Raw genomic sequence first — 25,399 nt, forward strand, 5'->3', positions numbered from 1 at the left:
GACATACCATGGAGGTGGTGGAGCTTGGGATCACTATTTGGGGATCAGCAAGAACCCCACCTTCAGCAGGAACTTGGACTTCACCAGTTTCTTCATCCCCCCTCCCCCCACCTTGTCTCAGCCGGATCCCTCCAGCCCGGCACCGCCTTCCTGACCTGCAGTCGTCTTCTTGACCTCTCCGCCTCCATCCTACTCCGACCTATCACCCTCACCTTGACCTCTTTCCACCTATCACATTTCCAACGCCCCTCCTCCAAGTCCCTCCTCCCTACCTTTTATCTTCTCCTGCTGAACACTCTCTGCTCATTCCTGAAGAAGGGCCTGTGCCCGAAACGTCGAATCTCCTGTTCCCTGGATGCTGCCTGACCTGCTGTGCTGTTCCAGCAATAAAGTTTCAACTTTGATCTCCAGCATTTGCAGACCTCACTTTCTCCTCAGCAAGAACCCTGGCTAGTTTCCACTTTCTCCAAGAGCACCCAGGCCAGTGTGGCATCTCCAGTGACTCCTAATTTGATTTGTCAATTTAACATTAAATAGGACTAGTCCTTTATAACTCAATTGAACTGCTGTATTCCTCACACATTAATCCATTGAGCATTTGAGGGAGCCTGGAAATTTCTTAAACTTGATATTTTTGTTCCACTTTTGCTTCTTCATCCTACTCTAACCCCTCTGCATTTGTTCCATCATGTAAGTCATTAACCCCAAGACAGATGGCTTGCCTACATCCCAACCAATGATTAGTTTTGCTAGCAATACTTGAATCATAAAGGGGGCATTTGAAGGTGTCAGTGTGCAGTACCTTGTGCCTGAGTATTTACAATACAGAGTGTCTAATTTTATGAACATGTGACTTACAAACACTCGTACTTAAGAACACAATCACAATTGGGAAGGAGGTAATTTTAAATATTCCACAGAAGAATGATTCCTGTCTTTATGAACAGCTGTTCTATATTGCCCTGCATTATGTTCTGACTGGTTTGTTCGCAAGTCTATTTGTACACGAGTAGAACCCATTCACAAACTGGGGACTACCTGCAAGTGATATTATTAAATAAGCCTGAATAATTCAGTAAGTTCTGAAATTTGTGATAAAAAATCATTTAATTCTGGGATGAGGGTGGGAGCTCAATGGTCACTGCATTATAGACAGTTATCTTTTGTGTTTATTCACGTGATATTATGGAAATGGTTATTCCAACAGAATAAATACTAATCCTTACACATTTCTAACTGGTAGTTGAGTCACAACTTTATCAGTTATAACAGTAGTTTAAGTTTGGAGGTTTTCAATCTATTTAAAATAGTATTAGTTCCCATTCTCACATTTTAGCAGAGGATCATTGTTTTATATCTGTGTTTGGGCACACAGCAAGAAGAGTATCCAGACTCTTTGTAGTTAAGTAGTCTTTTGACCCTTGACTCTGTCAAGTGAGGAAAGGACAGTCTGATATTGGAATGGGTTGGCTATAAATGCTGTGGGATTATTCCAGCAACAGGCAGCACATTTAGGGGAGAGGAATAAATGGAAGAAAGTTTCCAGTGCACATCATCTAATCTTGCTGTTAGTGGAATGAAAATGAAATTCCAAAGCAGCTATAGTGGTATAAATTGGAATGGGGTCCTGTATCTTGGTCTTTGACCTGAGCTGAAGAGGTACATAGTCAGGCAACATTTATTAAAATTATATATGTGCATTTAATGGGGAGGGGCTGGCCTTTGTATTATCGTTGGACTGTTAGTCCAGAGATCCACGTAATGTTCTGGGGACCTGGGTTTGAAATCCGTCATGGCTGAGTTGAAAGTTGAATGATGATTGTGAATCCTTTGTCAATTGTTGAAAATCCCTGTTTCAGTAATGTCCATTAGGGAAGGAAACTGCCATCCTCATCTGGTCTGGACTATGACTCTTAAATGTCCTCTGGGCAATTACAGGTGTGCAATAAATGCTGGCCTGACCAGCGATGGCTTCATCTCGTGAATGAATTTTTTTAAAATTAAGCAGTTTGCATTGTATAATTTCACAGCTTGCAGGTGTTCTAGTATTGAAAGGCAAATACAAGCGTGCTATTGCTCATATACTTTAGTGGTTTCATTTTTAGAAGATACTTCTGTTTTATGCAATAATTTTTTTGGATTCACTGGACAGTTCATTCTAATAGTGTAAAATTGATTTCTAAATTGCTGTACTTTATTGTCTATCACAGTTGAGCAGCTTGAGTTTAAAGTTTGCAATCTTTTTCACAAACTTGACTGGGTAATTAGAGAAGGAGAAAGTGAGGTCTGCAGATGCTGGAGATCAGAGCTGAAAATGTGTTGCTGGAAAAGCGCAGCAGGTCAGGCAGCATCCAGGGAACAGGAGAATCGACGTTTCGGGCATAAGCCCTTCAAGAATTAGATAAACTGTGCGCAGGACTTTCCTCACTGAGAAAGGGAAATGTAGACTAACAAATATACAATTGTTTATCCATGTTGTTTTTGATATGACTGCATTTGTGCAAATGTGTCAGTGAATCATCAGTTGTTTACAGAACAAATGTATATATTTTTAAAGTATGTACATTCTAGCAGTATAAAATTCATTCCATTATTGCTGATGGAAATATTAAATATTAAACTTTCTTTTTCCACTTTCCACCCAGTTCCCATAAAGGGGCTGATTGATTATGGTGAAAATCCCACAAGCAGTGACAATTTTTCAGTATTTTGCCCAAGTGGCCATGCTTCCATGATGAATGTAAAAAATTATCAGAAGGATTGAGGCCAAGCTTGATATGGTCTTGATCTGGGTATTTTTCAGCATTATCATGCCGTAATGCAGGACTGTTGAGGAAAGAAAACTTGTATTTGTAATGCACCTTCCACTGTCTCAGGATGTCCAGGTTGCTTTGCAGCTGATGCGCTAGCAGATATTTAACCCTGATAAATATGAGATGTTGCACTTTGGCAGAAGCAACAAGAGAAGACCTTGGAAACTCCGTGATCTTAGGGTGCTTGTCCACAGATCCCTGAAAGCGCAAGGCATGTTAACAGGATAATTAAGTAAGCATATGGGACACTTGCTTTTATTAGACATTGCATAGATTATAAGAGCAGGGAGGTTATGTTTTGCTGTGCAAAACTTTGGTTCGGTCACAGCTGATGTACTCTAGGAAGGATGTGATTTGCACTGGAGGGAATGCAGAGGCAATTCACCAGAATGTTGCCTGGGATGGAGCACTTTAGTTGGGAAGAGGGGCTGTACAAGCTCAGGTTGTTTACTTTTGAGCAGAGAAGGCTGAGAGGGGACCTGTTTAAAGTGTATAAAGCATGACAGGGAGGTTAAGAAAGCAGCTGTTCGCATTAGTTGAAAGTGGGAAGTTAAGAGGTCAAGAGTGAATTTGAATAAATATGTTTCACCCAGAGAGCAGTAGGGGCCTGAAACGTCCTACCTGGCATGGTAATTGAGGAAGGTAATCTCACAAGCTTTTTAAAAAGTACTTGGATGAACCCTTGAAATGTCATAACATTCAAGGGTTTGGGCCAAGTGCATGAAAGTGGGATTAGTATAGATTTTACTGTGTTTTTGGTGGTTCGGGCTCGGTGGGCTGAAGGCCATTTTCTATACTGTATGATTCTAAGTGTTTTTGAAATGTGATCACTGTTGTAATCAAGGAATCGTGGCATTCAGTTTGCTGTTTGTGGAAACTTGCTTGTGCAATGTGATCAGATAATCTGTTTTGTGATGTTGGATGAGGGATAAATGTTGCAAGATTCTAAGAATAACTCTGCTGCCAAAATAGTGCATCTGATCTTTTTTGTAAAGCTAACTTCAAAAGAAAAGGCAAGACTTTTTGTTTTGTTGGGTGGGTGTTTGGTCCTTTTCTAATTGCCTTTGAGAAGAAGATAGTGAGTTGCCTTGTTGAACTGCTGCAGTCATGCACTGCAGGTGCATCCATAGTGTGTTAGGAAAGGTGATCCAAGTTTTTTACTACTGACAGTGAAGGACCTGCAGCATAATTCCAAGTCAGGATGGTATGTTGTTTGGTGGGGAACTTGAAAATAGTAGTTTCCCATGGCTTCTGCTGCCTTTTGTTCTTGCTGATTGAGGTGACTGGGTTTTGGCTATGGACATATCTAAGTGTGAAGCACAAATCTTGGATTGTGTGTGTAAAAGGCAACATTTCAGAGCATCACTTCCTCTCTACAGGTCGTTCTGCAACCTTGCGCTATCGAAAATCGAGTTTTGGGAAACCACTATAGAAAATCACGCTGTGGAGGATTGCTAATAGAAAATTGCAATACCACTTCAGTGGAAAGTTTGCATTATCCAAACAACGTCCACAATTTGTCGATCGCGTTGTAGCCAATTTGGTCTGACGATATGTGCATTATAGCAGAACGACATTGGTTAGGCCACTTTTGCAGTATTGCTTGCAGTTCTGGTCTCCTTCCTATCAGAAGGATGTTGTGAAACTTGAAAGGGTTCAGAAAAGATTTACAAGGATGTTGCCAAGGTTGGAAGATTTGAGCTATAGGGAGAGGCAGAACAGGCTGGGGCTGTTTTTCCTGAAGCGTCGAGGCTGAAGGGTTTATATAGCTGATTGAGGTGACTGGTTTTGGCCACAGACATATCTAGGTGTGAAGCACATGTCTTGAATTGTGTGTGTAAAAGGCAACATTTTAGAGCATCACTTTCTCTGTACAGGTCGTTCTGCAACCTCGCGCTATCGAGGCTTATAGAGGTTTATAAAATCATGAAGGGTATGGATAGGATAAATTGACGAGATCTTTTCCCTCGGGTGGGGGAATCCAGAACTAGAGGGCATAGGTTTAGGGTGAGAGGAGAAAGAAATAAAAGGGACCTAAGGGGCAACATTTTCACGTAGAGGGTGGCACGTGTATAGAATGAGCTAGCAGAGGAAGTGGTGGAGCCTTCTACAATTACAGCATTTAAGAGTAAATATGAATAGGAAGGGTTTCAAAGGGATATAGCAAATGGGACTAGATTATGTTAGGATATTAGTTTGACATGGACAGGTTGGTCCGAAGGGTCTGTTTCTGTGCTATACATCTCCATGATCTGTACTACTTTTGAATCTCAGCCTCTGTTTTTTGTCCTTTAAACTCGACACTTATCCAGGATGTTGCATTGCCAGATAAAGTTGTAAACAGGATTAATTTCATTCTGTGGACATTCCAAGAGGCAAGACAAGCAAGCAGTTGCTGGTGGACCCTCACTAAGGGAGAAGGATCCTTCGAGCAGGCAATGACATTGTGGCTCAGTGAACCAGTCCTTGACATACAAAACTTATGGAGGGAGCTGAGAATATGTTTCTTCTAGTAGGTGAAGACAAGTCTGCAAAATATTTATATCTGAAATAGGAGTAAAAAGTATTGTTGTTAATGTTATGCCAGAAAGATAGTGAGTTGTAAAATGGGGTGGTCCATATCATAAGGGCCATTGTTATGGTCCAGACCAAACCCACTCAAATGTATCTAGGAGATAATGTCTTGGCTAACTTTTTAAACTTGCTTTAAAGCCAAATGTAAGGTGCTGTATTCCAGATGTGTTTTAATTGGTCAAACTATTAGCCTTTAAGCAAAACACACTTTATTCTTACACCACAGTTGAAATACAAACAAAAAAGGCATAACTTTAACTCAGTTGAAAAACATAATAAAATAATATATATTTGACTGCTACTCGAATAATCAAATGTAGCAGCATCCCATAAACACTCCATTGGCAAAGGCAAATTCAGTAAAATAGTCTTCCCTCACTTGCTATCTCCTCCAGTCCAGGAGAAAGAACACTGAAGAGGACTCGAGCGTTTTGCAGCAGCAGAGAGAGAGCTGCATCGAGAAGCTTCAACTCCGAAACCCCAACTTCAACAGCTGAAAGCGAAACTAAAACCCTGGGTCCGTGTGAGCCTGACTACACCCACACATGCTTCTTTTGTCTACTTTTAAAAAAAAACCCAAAGCTATTTATTCTGTTTTTCTATGGACATCTTGTCGCCAGGTTTACATCACCCCTCTTCAAGAGAAATAGCTCAGAAGAAATCCCTCTTAAAGGTACACACTGTTGCACCATAATCTACTATTTGACAAAATGGTTCACAGTTTACTTAAGGTCACTAATTGTGTTTGTCTACCTATCTAACATAAAAGGGGAGAAGGGCACATATGTGAAGTCTGTCCAGTCCAAAGGTCACTTAGTTAAATATGGCAGGAGGTATTCTCCAAAACATATAAGATGCAAATGACCAGTGATGAACTCAAAAGATATTTACCGCAAACTCAAACGTACATGGAATTTATTTTGAATGGTTATGTATGCTTAGTTCCGTGTATTTCCTTGTGAAAACAAAGTTCCCTCGAGTATGTTCCAAAAACCTAAATCTTACATACATGGATTTAATAGTTACAATGAAAGAATGCCTGCACATTTTACTTAGCTTTGTGTTGCAGTTTCCATTCTTGTGCCAAAACTGATTAAACATTATTTTTATGTACAAGCATTAAATGTGTTTGTAATATTCCCTTTTGAATCCTGTTTGTTTCTTTCATTACTTGTTTTTATTCCAACTGTTCCTAGTTCCTGCTGCTGCATTGATATTGTGTGCAGAACTTTCTCTTCAATCTAATCATAAGTAACGTCTTTCAGCTTGTATCAGTCAGTAAATAACTACTCCATCAAAGAGAAGGAGAGAAAGTAAGAACCACAGATGCTGGAGAGTCAGAGTTGAAAAGTTCAGTGGCACTGGAAAAGTACAGCAGGTCAGGCAGCATCCGGGAGCAGGAGAGTTGACATTTCCAGCATAAGCCCTTCATCAGGAATCCCACTGCCCTGCTCCTCTGATGTTGCCTGACCATCTATGCTTGTCCAGCATCACACTTTTTGACTCTATTAAAGAGGAGTTGAGAAACAGTTGTTAATGGTTACCTCACAAAAGGCAGGCAGGACTTTACTGGAATCACTCCAAAGGAAGAGTTCAGGGATAGTTGTGACTTTTAATTAAGGTTATGTGTTGAAGCTCCAATTTTGTTTCACGTAATCCTATTTTCTCTGATGCGCTTTCTTGTATTTAAAAAGTCCTGACTATGATATTTAAAACTTTATGCTAAGCAATGCTTTTTGAATTTTGATGTTTTCTACTGCCTGTACTGCTCTCCTCTTAAATAACAAAGATTATCTGCTGTTATAAATGAGGCAGTTGTACGTTTGGTGTACACTGAAGGGTCTGTTTTTGTGCTGTATGACTCTGACTGTATGGTGGTTGCTGGTATCGGCGGGGGGGGGGGGGTTGGTAAACTCAGTTGTCTGGGTGGCTGGTTTACAATGCAATTTGACGGTAGCCGCATAGGTTCAATTCTTGTACTGGCTGAGATTACAATGAAGGTCCTGCCTTCTCAAACCTGCCCCTCACCTAAGGCATAGTGATCCTCAAGCTCTCTACCAGTTGGCTTGCTCTCCTCAAGAACGACATTTGGATAAGTACATGAGTAGGAAGCGTTTGGAGGGATATGGGCCAGGAGCAGGCAGATGGGACTAGTTTAGTTTGGGATTATGTTCGGCATGGACTGGTTGGACTGAAGGGTCTGTTTCCATGCTGAGAGATTCTGGTAACCTTATTTGGTATAACGTAATAGGTTATACTTGAGACATATAGTAAAGTCACCAGATGGAATGTTTTCGAATTATGCTCTGGCTTGGGATAATTAGATTCGAAAGAGGGAAATAAAATGAATTGCAAGATTGTACATTTATTTTCTGAATTTGAACCTGTTGGTCAATTATTCCACTAAACTGAATGAGTGACTGGTCTAACAGCAAATTGTAAATTACCAAAACAGGCTTTCTTAGCAGTAGTAACTTGGGTGCCTCAAAAAAAATTAAACACAATATACATTGAAAATCTTGACCCTGCGTGACAGCAGCATTTTACAAGGAGTACAGTTGCTAGGCAAAGGAAAATTAAGCGTTTCAGTACCTTATGGTTTACGAAGTGTCCGTTTAGTTACATGGATCATTTGTTTAGCTGTAAGGGAAGTCTGGATAGATGCATGTCATATGACATATCAGCATGAACGAATTCAAATGTCCTTCATGTCCAACTCTTGAATTCCTTGCTTGTTGGTGAGGAACTGGTATTGATGCTTGAATCCTGTGCTACTCTGGACTTAATAATAGTCAACCACAGTGTTCCAGTGCTTCCTGTACAGTGGCTTTAAATTTCAGGCAAGATGGATTAACAAGTGTCTGTGAGACTTGTTACTCCTAGCTCCCATTCTCGGGTAGTCTTGTGCTTTGTGTCTTTTATCCTATATTAATCTAGCTCTGTACACTAATTCCAAATGAATGTGATTTTAGTTGTTACTTAGCATGAGTCCCTTGTGTTCATTCTTACATGCACCCACATTACTAACAAATTAACTTAATTCAAGAGCAACAGCAATTGACAGCCATAGCTGCAGTGTCATGTTATTCAAACCTTTTGAAGGGGCTGATTATTTTAGGGCTTTTTCAAGATATTAGCTGTCTTCTGATATCTCACCACAGGAGTCATTAATTGTGTGAGAGCTTTGCTTAATCCCTGTGGGCTGTTTGGTTGTTGATGGGCCTCCTAGCGGAACTGATATTTTACTTAGGTGCTCAACGTATACGCTGCCAAAGACACAGAGGCTTTGAATAGTAAGCAGTGTGCAATTAGTAATTTTTCCCTCCCACTTTGTCTCCAGTCTATTGTGGTGAGGTCATTTGTAGTGCCTCTGATCACCCCTCTGATTTGGATCAGTTCATAAAATGCAAATAAATAGTCTAGTCTTGATCTTCGTGACTCATTGTACTCACTGCACTAACCTATTGAGCCATTATTAGATCCATTTTATGTTACATATCAAATTCAATGTTTATGTTTATTTTTGCATTTTAGATGTAATCCAGAATGCAAATGCACTTGTTTTTATTTTAATCACATTCAAGAAGTCTATGAACTATGTAAGCTGTTTGTGACAATTGGCCAGTGATGGGTAGTTGAAGGGTTGTGACTTCAATCTTTGTGTCTGTTTTATATTGGTCTTGATTCAAACCTTAGCCTTGCTTCAAAAATAGGCAAAAGAGCTGAATTCCACAAGTGAGGTGAGAATAGCTGCTCTTGACATCAAGCTGCATTTGACCATGTGTGGCATCAAGAAGCTTGAGTAAAGCAGGAGTCATTGGAAATCACGGGGAAGATTCTCTGCTGTTGGAGTCATACTTGGCTCAAAGGAAGATGGTTTTGGTTATTGGAGGTCTGTCATCTCTTCTCTCGGACATCTTGTAGAAGTTGCTCAGGTTAGTGCCCTCAGCTGAATCATCTTCAACTGCTTCATCAATGACCTTCCCTGTATCAGAAAGTCAGAAGGGAGATGTTCACTGCTTGCATAGTTTTCAGCAGTAAAAGCTTGACCATATCCAAGCTTAGATTGAAAAGTGGCAAATAACATTCGCACCACACAAATGCAATGCCTTACCATTTCCAATAAGAGAGAACCTAATCACCATCCATTGAAATTCAATGATGTTATCCTCACTGAATCCCCCACTGTCAACATCCTAGCAATTACCATGAACCCGACGTTGAAATGGACTTGCCAAATAAATACAGTAGCTATAAGGGCAGGTCAGAAGTTCAGAATCCTGCACTGAGTAACACTTCTCCTGACTCTCTAAAACATGTTGACCATATACGGGTACAAATCAGGAGTGTGATGGAATACTTTCCATTTAACTATGAGTGCAGCTCCTACAGTGCTTGAGAAGGTTGACAACCATCCCCGAGAAAGCGTGCTTGATTCGCACCATGTCCATTCCCTCCACCACTGATGCTCAGTAGCAGCACTGTGTACTATCTACAAGATGAACTGCAGAAATTCATCAAAGCTCCTCAGACAGCACCTTCCAAACCTATGACCACTTCCATCTTGAAAGATAAGAGCAACCAACATTTGGGATCACCACCACCTGCAAGTTCCTTTCCAAGCCAGTCACCATCCTAACATGGAAGTGTATCTCTATTCCTTCAGCGTTGCTGCGTCAAAATCTTGGAGCTTCCTCCCAAACAGTAGTGTGATAGCACTCAAACAAATGGCCTACACTGCATTGGTTCAAGAAGGCAGCTCACAACACTGCCTCCAGGTCAACTAGAGATTGGTAATAAATGTTGGTGCTGCCAGGGACACCCTCATCTCTTGAGTCAATAATTAAAAAAAAAACATGGTGACTTGTTTTCACGAGGCATTTGATAAGGTGCCACATTGATGATTACGGAAAGAAATAAATGCTGAAGCTTAGGTTAGTGCCCTCAACTGAACCATCTTCAGCTGCTTCATCAATGATCTTCCCTCTAACAGAAGGTCAGAAGTGAGATGTTCACTGCTTGCATAGTTTTCAGTACCATTTGCAGTTCCTTCTGGGGAAATCACCATCCTGAATTGGAAATATATATCTGTTCCTTCAGTGTTGCTGAGTCAACATCCTTGAACTCATTTTGTAATGGCATTGTGGGTCTACCTATAGTGCACAGATTGTCGTGGTTCAAGAAGGCAGCTCATCACCTCATTCTCTAGGGCAATTAGGGTGGGCAATAAATGCTGGCCCAGCAATAAATGCTGGCAAGTGATGCCAACTTCTTGTGTCAATTTTTAGAAGTTGTTTTGTGAAAGAAATAGTCCTGCTTTGACCTAGGAATAAAATTGAATTTGGTTTCTTCCATATCCTCACGATCTTTTAAAGATCTTTAGAGTCAATAATTCGAGGATTTGTGTGCTATGAGGAGCAAGAACAAATGAATAATTGAGGCCTGAAGTAGATCAACCATGATCTTCTAAAATGATAGTTAGGTTGCAGGGCTGAATAGCCTACTCCTGTTTCCGTTTCTTGTGTTCTGAAAATTTGTCATGCTGGCAAATTAGCTGCCAATTTGAAGACAGCAAGGTTGCATGAATGACAATAAGATAAAAGGTTGTTTTTTTTTCCCCTCAAGGTACTGGTTGTGGGATAAATATTTTCCGGGGCAATGTTGAAGTATCATTGCTGTTCATTGAGAAAACTGATTTTCATGACCAGCTGAGTTGGCAAAAAGTCTTGGAATTAAAATAAGACTAAAGATACTGACAATGCAGCATTTATTTGGATTGCCTTAAAGCTTCAGCCTGGATATCATGCTGGGACTTATACACATGACCGTCTAAATCAGAAATGAGTGTTCAGTCACTGAGTCATGATTGAAAGTCTAAGATCCTCGTTGCAAGTGTGCCTGGGTAGCTTTGATTGTTGCATACACATAGCACAAAACTGGTAGTGTTGTTTTGCTAGTATGGAAGGTCATTAAGAACTGAGAATCAAAACTTCCTGGAAATGCTAACTCTACTCACAGGCCCTAATTTCAGTTCCCAGTCTGTTTTCAGCTAATACTGGAATCACCATATTTGTTTTCAGTATCCCTAAGTCAAGTCTGTTTTCATGTAATTTTTCACTGTTGTCAGTCACATTGTGGGTATTGGGGAAAAGAGCCTGTCTATTTTGCACTTTCTCTGAGAGTTACATTTTCCGCTTTTTTTTCTTTGTCAGTGGTTACACAGGAAAATTGTCAAACAGGCAAGGCATATTGACCATGGGCTCGTGAGTGTTCTCGCTGATAATCTTACCAGCACCAACATTGTAGAGAAATGTGGTTCTTGCCTGGCCATAACAATGAAGCGTGGCTTTGTTGCAGAGTTTGAGATTATTAATGACCACAGAGATGGTAAAATAGTCATCAGTCTTACAGACAGACTGAACAAGTGTGATGTCATTATCCCCAAATTCGACAGTGTGGTGCTGAAAAAGCACAGCTGGTCAGCATTCAAGGAGTAGGAGAATCAATGTTTCGGGCATAAGCCCTTCATCAGGAATGAGGCTTGTGGGCAGGAGGGGCTAAGAGATAAATGGGAAGGGGGTGGGGCAAGAGGCCTGCTCCTCGGATGCTGCCTGACCAGCTGTGCTTTTCCAGCACCACACTCTTTGACTCTGCAGTCCTCACTTTCTCCCATTATCCCCAGATCTAGTGTTCAAGTAAAGCAACTCAAGGTGGCAGAATGATCAGTTTGGGTACCTCATTCTAATTACCTCAGCTGGGATCGTGGACCATGAAGAGGCCTAACAGAAATATGCAGGAGGGGAAAGAGCCTGTAATTATTTTTCTAAATTGTGAAACCTGTCTAGAATGAAACATTGAAACCCAAAAAAATGTAGAGGGTGTACGTGCTTATGAACTCATGTTCAGTAGAGGGAAAATGTAGCTAAAATTTTACTGTTGGTGTGGTAAATTATAAAACATTGCACTCTGAACTAACTTTTGATCTAAAGCTACAATGTCTTAACTGCATAATATGAACATAGGCTGTTAAAAGTTCATGTGAAAAATTCTAGCATAAAAGTTAACAGGGAAATTTTGCCTTTGTTTCAAGGGGAATGGTGTATAAAAATAAGGAAGTTTTATTAAAACTATACAAGGCACTAGTTAGACCGTAATTAGAATACTGTGGACAGTTTTGGTCCCATTATCGAAGGAAAGATATACTAGTGTTGCTGGCAGTTGAGAGAAGATTCATGAGATTGCTCCTGGATATGGTGGGAATTTCATATGAGAGCTTGAGTAGTTTGACCCTATACTTATTATAGGTTAGAAGAAAGAGAGGCGACTTTGAGATTCTTAAGACAGACGTTGCTGAGAGGTTGTTATCCCTTGTAGGAAGTCTAGGTTCAGAGGGCAAAGATTTGTCCAGTTAATACAGAGATGAGTTTTTTCCCTCTTGGAGGTGAGTGAATCTGTGGAAGGCTTTGGAAACTTAAGTATATTCAAAGCTGAGACTGATTTTTGATCAGTAAGAGAACCAAAGGTTATGAGGCAAAGGCAAGCAAGTGGAGTCAAGGATTATTACATCAGCCATGATCTTTATGAATCAGATTCAATGCATGGAATTGTCTACCTCTGATCCTACACCTTATGGTCTTATTTTGCACTCAAAGATTACGTTTAAGAATCTCAACATTTTATTAAATTTTGATCTATCTATTTTTCATTTTGTCTAGAGGTTGTACTTTATCCTACCTGCTTCAGAATTCTGTGTCACAGCAAAAAAACTTGCATTTTGTTCGGTGCTTTATCTCAAGGTTCAAGTACAAAGGACAGGAAGTAGTGCTTTAGTTGTGTAACTGTTAATCTCAGTATTGCTTCCACTTCTGGGCACTGTATCTCACAAAGGATATATTGTCCTTGGATGATGGATTAGGGTGGGAAGTTACTCGAGTGATATTGAGGCTTAAAACATTTAAGTTATGCTGACATGTTGCATAAACTTGGTTTGTAATTCCACTTAGAAGGTTGAAGGATGGCCCAATCAAAGGTGTTTAAATGGGCAAAGGGTTTGAGAAACTAGGCACAGAAATCTTTATTCTCAGGGTCAATTGAGCACAAGAGTACATAATCTTTAAATTAAAGTCAGAGCATTCAGAAATAAACACTTTTGCACAAAGGATAGTGGAAATCTGATCCCTCAAGAAAATGTCTGAATTTTGGCCTGTTGAAATTTACAGCTGAGGTAAACAAGTTTTTTTTCTATATTAGATTAAGATATGGATGAAACCTGAAGAGGTTGAGGGACAAACCAATTGTGATTTAGTTGAAAGACATAACAAGGTTGAAGGGCTGAAGAGACTACTATTCTTGTGTCTCTGAAAGATCCTGAAGTGTTTCACTGCCTATGAATTGCTTTTAATGGCTTAATTGTTAGGAGTGTCAAATATGGCCCACTATTTTTGTTGGCTGAGGGAGCATTGTCAAACAAATCATTGAGAAGACTCTCATTTAAGTAATAGTTAGGGGAACAGATAGGAGGTTGTTGTGGTTCTGTTCGCCGAGCTGGAAGTTTTTGTTGCAAACGTTTCGTCCCCTGGCTAGGCGACATCATCAGTGCTTGGGAGCCTCCTGCGAAGCGCTTCTTTGATGTTTCCTCTGGTGTTTATAGTGGTTATAGGAGGTTATGTGGGAATGAGAGATACTCACAGTTGGTGTGTTGCTTCCCAGGTGCCAGGTTCATGATGTCTTGGATCATGTTTTTGGGATCCTTCAGGGGAAGGGGGAACAGCCCTTAGTTGTGGTCTGCACAGCTACTAATTGCATATATAGGAAAAGGGATGGGAATTTAATGCAGGAATTCAGGAAGCTAGGATGGAAGCTTAGTGCTAAACAAACAAAATTGTTTATCTCGGGTTAGTTGCCTGCGTCATGCGCGAGTGAGGCGAGGAATAGGGAGAGAGAGGAGTTGAACATGTGGCTACAGGGATGGTGCAGGAGGGAGGGTTTCGGATACCTAGATAATTGGGGCTCATTCTGGGGTAGGTGGGACTTCTCCAGATAGGATGGTCTACACCTGAACCAGAGGGGTACCAATATCCTGGGGTGGGGAGGGGGGGGAATTTGCTAATGCTCTTTGGGAGGATTTAAACTAATTCAGCAGAATGATGTGAACCGAAATTGTGGTTCGTGTCCAGGAGGTTGAGAATAGTAAGGTCAAAAATGAGATTTCAAGGTCGCAAGAGTTCACTGACAAGCAGGAAAGTGGTTTGAAGTGTGTCTACAGAATAAGGTGGGTGAAGGGGCGGCATGGTGGCTCAGTGGTTTGATTCCAGCCTTGGGCGATTGTATGTGTGGAGTTTGCACATTCCCCCCATGTCTGCGTGGGTTTCCTCCCACAGTCCAAAGATGTGCAGGTCAGGTGAATTGGCCACGGTAAATTGCCCATAGTGTTAGGTGCATTAGTCAGAGGGAAATAGTCTGGGTGGATTAGTCTTTGGATGGTCGGTGTGTACTGTTTGTGCCAAAGGCCTGTTTCCACACTAAGGAATCTTAGAAAAACGTTTTGCATGGGTTGGCACCTGGGACATCGATTTTGGGACATTTCAGAGCCATGGATAGAGCAGGGACAGGAATGGTTGTTGCAGGTCCCAGGATATAGATATTTCAGTAAGGACAGAGAAGATAGTAAAAGGGGGGCGGTGTGGTATTGTTAATCAAGGACAGTATTATGGTGGCAGAAAGGATGTTTGGGGACTTGTCTATTGAGGTAGTATGGACTGAGGGTAGAAACAGGAAAGGAGAGATCAACATGTTGGGAGTTTTCGAAAGGCCTCCAAATAGTTACCAAGATGTAGAGGAAAGATAGCGAAGATAATTCGATAGGAGTGAGAGAAACAGGGTAGTTGTTAGAGGGGGGGCATTACTTCTCCAAATATTGACTGGAAATACTGTAGTTTGAATACTTCAGGTAGGTCAGTTTTTGTCCAATGTGTGCAGTATGTAGACAGGCGAACAAGGGGCGAGGCCACATTGGATTTGGTACTGGATACTGAACCAAGCCAAGTGTTAGACTTGAAGGTAGGTAAGCACTTTGGTAACACTGACCACAATTCAGTTATGTTTACTTTAGTGATGAAAAACTGTGGTTTACTAAAGACGTTGAATCTTGTCAAGATGAAGAAGTAGGCTTATGTTAGAGTGAGACATGCAGGCTGTTAGGGCTCTTGAGAGTTATGAGTTAGCCAGGAAAGACCTTAAGAGAGAGCTGAGAAGAGCCAGGAGGAGACATGAGAAGTTGTTGACAGATAGGATCAAGGAAAACCCTCAAGTTTTCTATAGATATATCAGGGCTAAAAGAATGACTAGAGAAAGATTAGAGCTAATCAAGGATAGTCGTGGGAAGTTATGCATGGAGTCCGAGGAGATGAAGTGCTAACTGAATATTTTTCATCAGTTTTCACGTTGAAAAAAGACAATGTTGTCGAGGAGAATGCTGAGATACAGGCTACTAGACTAGATGGGATTGAGGTTCACAAGGAGGAGGTGTTAGCAATTCTGGAAAGTGTGAAAATAGGTAAGCCCTCTGGCCGGATGGAATTTATCCTAGGATTCTCTAGGAAGCCAGGGAGCGGATTGCAGAGCCTTTGGCTTTGGTCTTTATGTCATCATTGTCTATCAGAATAGTGACAGAAGACTGGAGGATAGCAAATGTCCCCTTATTCAAGAAGGGGAGTAGGGACAGCCCTGTAATTATACACTAGTGAGTCTTACTTCAGTTATAGGTAAAGTGTTGGAAAAGGTTATAAAAGATAGGACTTATAATCATCTAGAGAGGAATAAGTTGATTAGGGATAGTCAACATGGTTTTGTGAAGGGTAGGTTGTGCCTCACTGTCGGTCCATTCCCCCCCCCCCCCCCCCCCCATTCAGTCGAAGCAAAATGCTCAGAGACAGTGTAGTTTTACCTCCTTCATCTTTATTCCAAGCCCTGGAGGGAGACAGAACAATCGCCCATATGCACAGACATGAGTTCATGGTCTTCTCTGAAGCAGCAGTTTCTCAATGAACTATATAGTCATTTACAGTGAGGAGCATCCAGATAAGGCAATATACATATTGATTGGGTGATGATCACAATCAACGAGTGTCAATAGTAAAGACTAAGCCATCTGCTGTTACACAATGAATAATTGGCTTCACATAATGCATGCTTTTCATGTTGGTAAACTGACCTCATGTACTGAATGCTACCTCCTCTTGATAAATGGCTGTACATAATGACTACTTTTCCACCTTGTTAATCCATTACCCTTGCCTCCAGCACCCCATTGTTAACTGTAAGTTCTTATCCAATTTGAGTCATGCTCAGTTGAACCTCTTGTTTCACAAAACTCAGAATTTAACTCTTTCCCTGCCTGCTCATAGCCGATACACATTCTCATCACAAACCTGATTGAGTTCTTTGAGATGATCACCAAACAGGTGGGTGAGAGTAAAGCAGTTGATGTGTGTGTATTTCAGTAAGGCATTTCACAAGGTTCCCCACAATTGACTATTGCACAAAACACAGAGGCATGGAGTTGAGGGTGATTTAGCAGTTTGGATCAGAAATTGGCTAGCTGAAAGACAGAGGGTGGTGGTTGATGGAGAATGTTCATCCTGGAGTTCAGTTACTGGTGTATTGAGAGGATCTGTTTTGGGGCCACTGCTGTTTGTCATTTTTACAAATGACCTCGATGAAGATGTAGAATTTGTGGATGACACCAAGGTCGGTGGAGTTGTGGACAGTGCGGAAGGATGTTGCAAGTTACAGATGGACATAGATATGCTGCAGAGCTGGGCTGAGAGGAGGCAAATGGAATTTAATGCAGAAAAGTGTGTGATGATATACTTTGGAAGGAGTAACAGGAATACAGAGGACTGGGCTAATGGTAGTGTAGATTCTTGGTAGTGTAGATGAGCAGAGATCTCTGTGTCCATGTACATACATCCCTGAAAGTTGCCTTCCAGGTTGATAGGGTTGTTAAGAAAGCATTTGGTGTGTTAGCTTTTATTGGTAGAGGGATTGAGTTTTAGAGTCATGAGATCATGCTGCAGCTGTACAAAACTCTGGTGCGGCTGCCCTTAGAGTATTGCGTACACTTCTGGTCACATTATAGGAAGGATGTGGAAGCTTTGGAAAGGGTTCAGAGGAGATTTACTAGGATGGTGCCTTGTATGGTGAGGCTTGAGGACAAGAAGGTTGAGAGGTGATTTAATTGAGACATAGAAGGGTTAGATTGAACAGTGAGAACCATTTTCCTCAGATGGTGATGGCTAGCACAAGGGGACATAGCTTTAAATTGAGGGGTGATAGATATAGGACATACATCAGAGGTAGTTACTTTACTCAGAGTAGTGGGGGCGTGGAACGCATTACCTGCAACAGTAGCAGACGTGCCAACTTTAAGGGCATTTAAATGGTCATTGGATAAACATATGGATGAAAATGGAATAGTGTAGAATAGATATGCCTCAGATTGTTGCACTGACCTGTGGAACCATCAAAGGCCGAAGGACATGTACTACGCTGTAATGTTCTATGTTCTAATGCTGTGGTATTGTTACTGTCCATTTGAAAAGGGGCATACGATCTTAATTTAAAATCTCATCTGAGGGTGGACTGGCACACTAAGTTATATGCTCAAGACAAGCCACAACTGTTTAACCTATACTGCCAAGAACTGAGCAGAGTTAAGTTGAGCAATGTTTATTAGCCAAATGTATTTTACTTTACACTACACCTTGAGATGCTGCTGCGTACTGTGCTTTTGTTACTGTAGGTTGCAGTTTACCTTTTAAAACTGGAAGACCATTTGAACCAAAAGAGACTCTACTGATTGAATACTGTATTATGCTTCACATGGTTGATCTGGTGTTTCTTTTCATTTTGCAACATTTCCTGAATTGAACTGCTTTGATTGAGTAAGCACACTTGGACTTTGAAAATTTGTCAAGGTCTTTGAATCTTATGGATGGCAGTGGTGAAATTAAAGGCAATGTACTTTCATAGAGGAGGGAGTGGCAGTGATTTTGGCATTTCAAGGATTCTGTAGTTTCATGATTTAAAATGGTGGTGGGGAGGTGAGTCTGGTGGCTGGCAGTTCTCCAAATGTCCTTGACTTCTTTCTTAGAAGAAATGTGCTGACAAGGCTGCTCCAGTTTGCAACATATTTGCACTCTTGAAGTCTCTAGTGGAGAAGATGCAAATTAGTCCAGATGTGGTTCTCCCTTTTCCCCCAATCCACCCCCACTCTACACTGTTTTCTTTATGGAATATCTGGATATAGTTCAATACCATTGTAATAGAAATAAACAGAACTGTAGTGTTCTAAAATATGAGTTCATAATTTTTATGAAGAATCACATTTGACCAAAATGATTTTTTTGGCCTTAGTTGGTAGACATAGGATTTTTTTTGTTACTCATGGTGATTTCTTTAAGAGCTTGATTAGTTTTTGGAAGTTTGGATTTTAGACTCTAGTAGTTAGAAAATAGTAATTTGTCTCAAATACATTATTTGTCATGACATTCACTGAAAAGCTGAGCACATACATGGTTTGTGGTAGTCTCTAAGTTTAAAAATTGCAATTGTTCTGTCTTGACGGTTTCAACTCTGTCAGGGATAGCATTTCGTAATGGTTGAAGCTATCTGATATCTTGACAAAATTGCTATTCCTCTTCTTTTAAGACCAGATTGCAGAGGCATTGGAACTGAGTGCTGTCTATGCAAGCACACTATTCAGAAGTGGTCGCAGGAAATTGATCAGGTGGGAACTGTTGCTACTTTTTAAATATTCTGTGCAAATTTACCAGGAAAAATGTTTTGTTTCAGGGTTGGAATTTTTAAAAAAATGAAAACCTTCAATGTTTTCTAGCTGGCACTCAAATTTCTGAAGATATCATTATCACTCAATTACAGTGACAAGATGTGTGCACGCAGGAGTCATTACGTAACACAACGCAGTAGGCATCAATAAAACGCTTTCCATACTCTGATATAGTCTATCATTATACTATAGATAGTACTTTTACTGGGTTAAAATCATCTTTATAAAAAAAACTTCTTGCCACGTAAGAAGCACACACGTTTGATTCCCAGTGAAAGCATCCATCCAGTAAAACAGAACTGAGACATTTGTAAAGGTAATAATTTGAACAATGAAAAATAACGTCAGCAGCAATCAGTGTTTATGTTGTGTAGGACACTGATAGAAATGTATTTTGCTTTACTCCCAGGCTGATTTGGTGGAATGCTGATCAGAGTTACTGATATCAAATGACTCCTACTTGAAGTTGAACGTTGAATGAAGGCAGGTTCAGCCAAGACAGTGATGCCTCATTGTATAACTGTAAGAGAGAATTTTGAAGTATATTTTGAAGTTGGAGAATTGTGTTTTCATTAGCTGTTTTACAAGAAACATATGGAATAATGTTTGAAAAACAAAGATTGAGGGAAAATGGCTGTTATCAAGATTTGGAAAAACAGGTGAATCGAGTGATTTGTATGTACATTGTCATTATTAGTATCTGTTTACTGCTTGAACATCACTATAAGGAGTACATTGTCGATATGCTGAGGAACTGACAAACCATGATCAATCTGAAAAGGAAATTAGCAGCAACTTGTATTTGCATAACAATTTTTTTTAATGTAATAAAATGTGCCAAATGTCTCATCTAAGACTTGGAAAATAGGAATCTGAAGGCATTCATCCAGTAAAACAGAACTGAGACATTTGTAAAGGTAATAATTTGAACAATGAAAAATAACGTCAGCAGCAATCAGTGTTTATGTTGTGTAGGACACTGATAGAAATGTATTTTGCTTTACTCCCAGGCTGATTTGGTGGAATGCTGATCAGAGTTACTGATATCAAATGACTCCTACTTGAAGTTGAACGTTGAATGAAGGCAGGTTCAGCCAAGACAGTGATGCCTCATTGTATAACTGTAAGAGAGAATTTTGAAGTATATTTTGAAGTTGGAGAATTGTGTTTTCATTAGCTGTTTTACAAGAAACATATGGAATAATGTTTGAAAAACAAAGATTGAGGGAAAATGGCTGTTATCAAGATTTGGAAAAACAGGTGAATCGAGTGATTTGTATGTACATTGTCATTATTAGTATCTGTTTACTGCTTGAACATCACTATAAGGAGTACATTGTCGATATGCTGAGGAACTGACAAACCATGATCAATCTGAAAAGGAAATTAGCAGCAACTTGTATTTGCATAACAATTTTTTTTAATGTAATAAAATGTGCCAAATGTCTCATCTAAGACTTGGAAAATAGGAATCTGAAGGCATTCATGGCAGTTTTGGAGGGATTGAAGTGGGGTGGGTGTAGGAATATGTTAACACATTTACATAAAATTGTCGGGCTTAAATATTTTAGGAGGGCAGGGAGTTGGAATATAGTAACACATTTAAACACAATTAGATTGCCCAGTTCAGACACTGGTTTTGGATGTCCTCCAAATCGACCCTATTGATGACTTATCCAAATGTTTTTAAACATTGTAACTGTACCTGCATCCATCACTTTCTCTGGCATTTCATTTATACACGAACCACTTGCTGTGCTTTTTAAAAAAAGTTGCCCCTCATATCCTTTTTAAATCTTTCTCCTCTCACCTTAAAAATATGCCCCCTAGTTTTGAACTCCCCCATACTCAGGAAAAGACTGTTGTCATTCATCTTTTATCTATATCCCTCATTACCTTATAAACCTTGATAAGGTCATGCCTCAACCTCTTAGACTCCAATGAAAGAATTTCCAGTTTTTCCATCTATGCTATAACTCAAACCCTCCATTCCCAGCAACATCCTGGTAAATCTCTAGTGAATTCTCTCCAATTAAAGAAAATCCTTCCTATAGCAGGATGACCAGAACTGCATACAGTACTTCAGAAGAAGCCTCACCAACATCCTGTACAACGTCAGCATGACATCCCAGTGCCTATACTCAAAGGTCTGAGCAATGAAGGAAAGCGTACGTAATACCTTCTTAACCACTCTGTCTGTATATGTCGCAAATTTAAAAGAATTATGTACTTGAACCCCTCAGTGTCTCTGTTTAAAACAGTACCTAGAACCGTACCATTAATTGTGCAAGTCCTGTCCTTGTATTACCAAAATGCAATACCTTGCTTTATTCAAATTAAACTCCGTCTGCCACTCCTCAGCTCATTGGCCCAACTTGTAATCTTAGGTAATCTTCTTCACTAATCACTATACCACTAATTTTGGTGTCATCTGTAAATTTACAAACCATGCCTCCTACATTCTCATCCAAATTATTTATATAAATGATAAACAAAAGTGGACCCTGTATCAATCCCTGAAGAACATGGCTGGTGATGGTCTACATAACAACCCTCCACTGTCTCACACTGTCTCCTACCATAAAACCAATTTTGTTCAAATTGACAAGCTCACCTTGAATCCCATGTGATCCAACTTTACTAATTAGGCTACAATGGAGAACCTTGTCAAAGGCTTTACTAAAGTCCAAATAAACAATGTCTACTGCTAACTATGCAAGTTAGTTCACTGAGTTGGAAGGTTTGTTTTCAGACATTTCGTTACCATACTTAGTAATATCATCAGTGAGAGTCTCTGGTGAAGTGCTGGTGGTACGTCCCACTTCTCTATTTATAGGTCTTGGTTTCTTAAGGTGGGTGATTTCATTTCCAGTTCCTTTTTTCAAGGGGAGGTAGAAAGGATCTAAATCGATGTGTTTATTGACGGAGTTCTGGTTAGACTGCTGTGCCTCTAAGAATTCTTGTGCGTGTCTTTGTTTCGCCTGTTCTAGGATGTGTGTGTTGTCCCAGTCAGAGGTTGTCCTTTGTCTGGATGTATTGAAACTAGTGATAGTGGGTTATGTCTTTTGGTGGCCAGTTGGTGTTCATGTATCCTGGTGGCAAGTTTGTCTGATGTAGTGTTTTTTTATACTTCTTACATTGCACCTTGTAAATGATGTTAGTTTTGCTGGTAGTATCTAATGGATCCTTTAAGTTCATTAGTCGCTGTTTAAGTGTGTTGGTAGGTTTGTGGGCTACCATGTCTACTGCTCTGTTTGCATCAATCTTTGTTGCTGTATTACATTTTTAGAACCCCATGATATGAGCAAATGTCTGACTAACAAGGAGTCAACTTTGCTTTCCTTTGTGTAAATGGATAGTTGCCTGGGTGAGAATGAAAGAGTATTTTGTTTCAGCAGAGAGGACATAATGCGTTTTGCGAGTGTGACTACTGTTCTGTGTTCTATCTCTTCTCCCTGTTACTTGGCCAAAATGCCAAGTGTTTTGAGTAGAGAACTCAAGTGTAGGCTGTGAAACTTGTGTCCTGTGTACCAGAATTACAGGCTTCAGTTATAGTTGTAATTATTATGCCATAAACCTGCTGGTTTTAAACCTAACTATAATTAGATAACAAAGGTCGGAAGAACTAAAGTTAAAAAGGACTGTGTAGTCAACAGAGTACTGCTAGTTTATGATTTTAGTCAAAGTAAATCAGTTATCCATTGCGTAGTAGTACAGCAGTGTAAACTGTACAAATCAAGTGTCTCATTACTACCATTTGGAAAAATTGAGAAAAATAAAATGTCAATCAAATACGAAATTCACATTTTGAGATGAATGTGAGCATGTGGTTTTGTTCTGTTAGGACCCCTTTTCCAAATAGAGTTTCTAATTTGAATTCCTATTAGATATCTTACCTTACCATTTCTAAATTAGACCGTAATGACCAAAATTAAACTAATGTAAAAGTTATACTCTTAACTTTCATAAACCTTCTCTTCTCTCAGGCATTTTGGGTCCCAGTCAGAAAGCAGGTGCTTTGAGATAATCTATGATATAATCTGTGATAGCTTTATTTATTTTCCTTAATATTCTCCATCTCCTCCTTAACGTGGCAGTCTGTGTTCAGAATGATTCTGTACAGAAAAACCTCGATTATCCAAATAAGATGGGCGGGCACTATTTCATTCAGACAATTGAATCAATTAACTGGATAATCAATGCCTCCTCTGTGGCGCGGAGTTTTCTAAAGTTTCCTTTTTCCTCTCTCTGTCTCAGGGTTTGTTTCTGAGCGGAGACACTCACTTGTGTTTAAGGGAAATGCAGTATTGCTGAACCCGCCCCCGTCAGTTCAAAGGGATTGACACAGCGAGCACTTGCTAAGTCTGCTCTCCGTTCAGGAGACTAGGCAGCAGCACACTGCGTGCGAGACCCTGCCCCTCCCCGTCTGCCCCTGCCCCCATGAGGCCCTTCCGTCCCCACCCACCGTCTCTGCCTGTGCCCATCCAACACCGCTCCCCCCCACCCCACCATCTGCCCCTAACCCCACTGAGCCCCCCCCCCCCCAACACCTCCAGGGTAGCTGGACCGGACAAGAACAGTAAGGCTGCTGCTGCCTTTGGGGGGTGAGTCTCAAAATAGAATATGCGCAAGCACACGCCCCACCCACCCTCAGGACAATGTTACAGAGTATCTGGGCAAGGTGAGTTTCGGTTACATCCTTGTGTAGAACTCAAGGGAAAGTGTTGGCGGGGGCAGGAGAGAGAGAGCGTGCAGGCGGTCAGTCATTTGGAGTCTGTACCTGGGCTCCTATCGATGTCCATGATTTCTCGGCATCATTTCAGGAAGCCGACTTCATTTCTAATCATTTTAAACAAAATACGCGAACACTGTTGAAACACCTCTTTGAAATGCTTCTATCGGGACCTTGAGATCATCTTCGGATTATTGATATTCAGATAATTGAGGTTCCTCTGTATATGCTGATGGTGTATTTTTTGATCAAATTGCTAATCTTTGTGTCTAAGCCAAAATGGAATTTCAATAAAATTGACTAAATTTGACCTGTATGTGCAGTTTTCTTCTGGTGAAGAGTCCTGACCTTTTGTTCCCTCTTCACTCTCAAATAATCTGAAAATATTTGTTGGTAAAGCTGTACTGTGCCTAGGTTGAGATCAGCTGAAGTTTTTATTACTTTAGAATTGAAATGTACCAATATGAAAGTCTTTCTTCCCACTCTCTATCTCATTTTTCTGGCTGGAATCTGAGGAATAAGCAGTGTTAGTTTACAATATTTATTTGACTAATACCTTGCTTTGCATTCTAGGTAAATTATTGAGTAATTTGAATTTCCTAGTAATTTTTGGAAATGGTCTCTTCATTTGTAAAGTGAAAATATGCCTCATTTTTAATCTGGTAAAAAGTGAGACCAATGACTATATAATAACCAATTATTGAATTACTCATGACAGCAAGTAGTCATAGAGATGTACAGCATGGAAACAGACCCTTCGGTCCAACCTGTCCATGCCGACCAGATATCCGAACCCAATCTAGTCCCATCTGCCAGCACCCGGCCCATATCCCTCCAAACCTTTCCTATTCATATACCCATCCAAATGCCTCTTAAATGTTGCAATTGTACCAGCCTCCACCACTTCCTCTGGCAGCTCATTCCATACACGTACCACCCTCTGCGTGAAAAAGTTGCTCCTTTTATATCTTTCCCCTCTCACCCTAAACCTATGCCCTCTCGTTCTGGTCTCCCCAACCCCAGGGAAAAGACTTTGTCTATTTATCCTATTCATGCCCCTCATAATTTTGTAAACCTCTATATAAGGTCACACCTCAGCCTCCGATGCTCTAGGGAAAACAGCCGCAGCCTGTTCAGCCTCTCCCTGTAGCTCAGATCCTCCAACCCTGGCAACATCCTTGTAAATCTTTTCTGAACCCTTTCAAGTTTTGCTTTGATGTGAAAATACCTGACTTTTTGAATTTCATGTTGAAGCGTTGAGTTCCTCCAGGACCTGTGTTACAGCTGGTTTTTACAGCTGCTCATCTTTCCATAGCTGACTCCATGCAGTCTATTGATAGTCTAGCTATTCCTTGCACTATTAAGTTAACCAATTACATAAATTATAAAACATAACAAAACAAAGTGGAATTTGAGTTCTCAAAAATTCCA

The 25,399-nt window shown here is 40.4% G+C and overlaps 1 protein-coding gene across 12 annotated transcripts in view; it reads left to right on the forward strand.

The window, feature by feature from the left end:
• Nucleotides 1–25,399, forward strand: part of foxj3 (forkhead box J3) — a 168,146-nt gene that overhangs the window by 11,675 nt on the left and 131,072 nt on the right. The window contains exon 1 of one of the 12 annotated variants that reach the window (XM_087980523.1): nucleotides 20,255–20,359. The exons of the other annotated variants lie outside the window; for them this stretch is intronic. The gene's annotated coding sequence lies outside the window, so the exon portion shown is untranslated. Of the gene's footprint in view, nucleotides 1–20,254; nucleotides 20,360–25,399 lie in introns of those variants that run through there. 12 annotated transcript variants of the gene reach the window in all.

The sequence above is a fragment of the Chiloscyllium plagiosum genome, unplaced genomic scaffold (genome assembly GCF_037043375.1).
Source record: "Chiloscyllium plagiosum isolate Xiang-an unplaced genomic scaffold, Cpla_swu_hap1 HiC_scaffold_37, whole genome shotgun sequence".
In the NCBI taxonomy this organism is placed as follows: Eukaryota; Metazoa; Chordata; class Chondrichthyes; order Orectolobiformes; family Hemiscylliidae; genus Chiloscyllium; species Chiloscyllium plagiosum.